The 2,304-nt window shown below is 35.0% G+C and overlaps 1 non-coding gene across 1 annotated transcript; it reads right to left on the bottom strand.

The window, feature by feature from the left end:
• Positions 1-899: 899 nt before the first annotated feature.
• LOC114208308 (U6 spliceosomal RNA) lies at positions 900-1,005 on the bottom strand. The gene has a single exon (XR_003609006.2). It is a non-coding gene; the product is annotated as a U6 spliceosomal RNA (small nuclear RNA).
• Between the last annotated feature and the right edge of the window lie 1,299 nt (positions 1,006-2,304).

The following is a 2,304-nucleotide window of genomic DNA, read 5'->3' as shown; positions in this document are numbered from 1 at the left end:
AGTAGTCACTTATGATACTATTTATTTCTGTAATACCAGTTGTAATGTCTCCTGTTTCATTTCTGATTTTATTTGAGTTTCTCTTTTTTATTCTTAGTTGGTCTAGCTAAAGGTTTCCTAATTTTGTGTTTATCTTTTTAAAAAACCAGCTTAGTTTCATTGGTCTTTTCTAGTGTTTTTCTGGTCTATATTTTATTTGTTTCTGCTCTAATCTTTGTTATTACCTTCCTTCTCTAACTTGGGCTTAGTTTGTTCTTCTTTTTCTAGTTCCTGGAGGCATAAAGTTAGGTTGTTTGAGATCTTTCTATTTTCTTAGCATAGGCATTTATTGCTATAAACTTTCCTCACAGAACTGTTTGTGCAGTATCCCATGTGTTTCCATTTTCATTTGTTTTGACATTTTTTAAATTTACTTTTTATTTCTTCTTTGACCCATGGATGTTCAGGAGTGTGTTCTTTAGTTTCCACATGCTTGGTAAATTTCCAACTTTCCTCTTGTTGTTGATTTCTAGTTATACTCTTGTGGTTGGAAAAGATACTTTCTATGATTTCAATCTTCTTCATTTACTAAGATGTGCTTTGTGGCCTACCATATGATCTGTCCTAGATAATGTTCTGTGTGCACTTGAGAAGAATGTGTATTCTGCTGCTGATGGACAGAATGTTCTGTATATGTCTCTTAGGTCCATTTGGTCCAATGTATGTTTCAACATTTTCTTTTTTATATTCTCTCTGGATGATCTATCCATTGCTGAAAGTAGGGTATTGAAGTCCTCTACTATTATTGTATTGTCAACTTCTCTCTTCAGAATTGTTACTATCTGCTTAATATATTTAGGTGCTCTGACACTGAGTGCATATATTTACAATATTATATCTTCTTGATGAATTGACCGCTTAACAATATAGACTGTTTCAGGAATTTGTATATCGTCCTTGTGCAGCGGCTCTGCTAATCTTCTCTATATTGTTCCGATTTTAGTTATGTGTTGCTGAAGCAGGCACAGCCCATGGTATTGTGAACATATAAAATTGTTGTTGTTTTAAAACTGCTAAGTTTTCAGGTGGATTTTAAACAGCAATAAATAATTGATAAAGACTTAATCTGATGAGTCTAGAAAGAGAGGTTGAGGATGCACAGACCAACTCTTTCTCTCACTCATCTTTTGGGAGTAAGCAACCCACTGAGAATCTATGTTCTCTTTTTGTCATCCAGGCCAAAAACCTTACAGGATTGAGATGCACTGATACATATTTTTTCCAAATGCTAATAAGCCAGGAGTTAAAATCAGTATTTGGCTGACATCAAGGCCAAACCCAAATACTGCCGTAAGAGAAAAAAGTAGGCATCAAGAATATATCTGAAAATAATTTTAAAAATTAATATAATTTTAGCAGTCACAAATTGAAAGATGATTAGTGAAATGAAGATGTTTTAAATATTTTTTACAGTATATCCCATTTTCCTTTCTCTTTACATTCTTTGTTAGGTCAAAATTAAAAGTAATTTGTCAAGATTTTGCACTTTTTCCTTCTCATGAAATTTTAAGGCGGCAAAAACTAATTTAATTCATCCTCACAAGATGTGAAAAATTCTCAAATAGGACTTTTTATTGAAAACACATAATATCTTTGTATGGGTTTTGGCCTTGACACATTTTTGTTACTTATTTTTATGTGAATTTCATTTTTCTGATTATCAGAAGGCTATTTAACAACTCCTGTGTTCCTGTGCAGTGTTAAATTTTCTTTTTAATTTTTTAAGGTGATTTTTCTGAGTTGTTTCTGGTTTTGTTTTTTTGCTCTCTTTGTCAACCCCACTTTCCTTCATCTATGTTGTTCTTTCCCAATCAATTTTGATTTAGCCCCTCCTATTTTACCTGAGTATGAGCCCCTTGGAAGGTGGGAAGGTGATGCTGCTAAGCCGTCAGCTGGCTTACTGCAGGGTCCCTTGCCTCACCTGCTAATCTAGGGACAGAGCCCTCTCATTTCTGCTGTTGCTCTCACTGGCCACTGTGCCTCCCCAAGAGGGGCCATTTTGGGTCTCCCACTGTCAGGTTGTCAGTCATCCCATGGCTTCTCTATGCTTTCTCCTAAACAGATGCTGATAATGCGTTGGTCTTTTGGCTCTTGCTGTTTTGCATTTTGGGGTTCCTGGAGTACCTTGTCACCTAGTTTTCTTGTAAATGCTGTCCATTATTTTTTTTTTTCATTTCACTGTCTTTTTTATGTTGGAATTTGGGAAGATCTAAAAGCTACACCTCTTCCACCACTGCCATCTTTGCAGAATTTGCTAAGAAGAGT

This window comes from Eumetopias jubatus, unplaced genomic scaffold (genome assembly GCF_037043125.1).
Source record: "Eumetopias jubatus isolate StellerSeaLion01/CBP00866 unplaced genomic scaffold, mEumJub1_p1.0 scaffold_2, whole genome shotgun sequence".
Taxonomy (NCBI): domain Eukaryota; kingdom Metazoa; phylum Chordata; class Mammalia; order Carnivora; family Otariidae; genus Eumetopias; species Eumetopias jubatus.
This window is presented reverse-complemented; position numbering and strand designations above follow the sequence as displayed.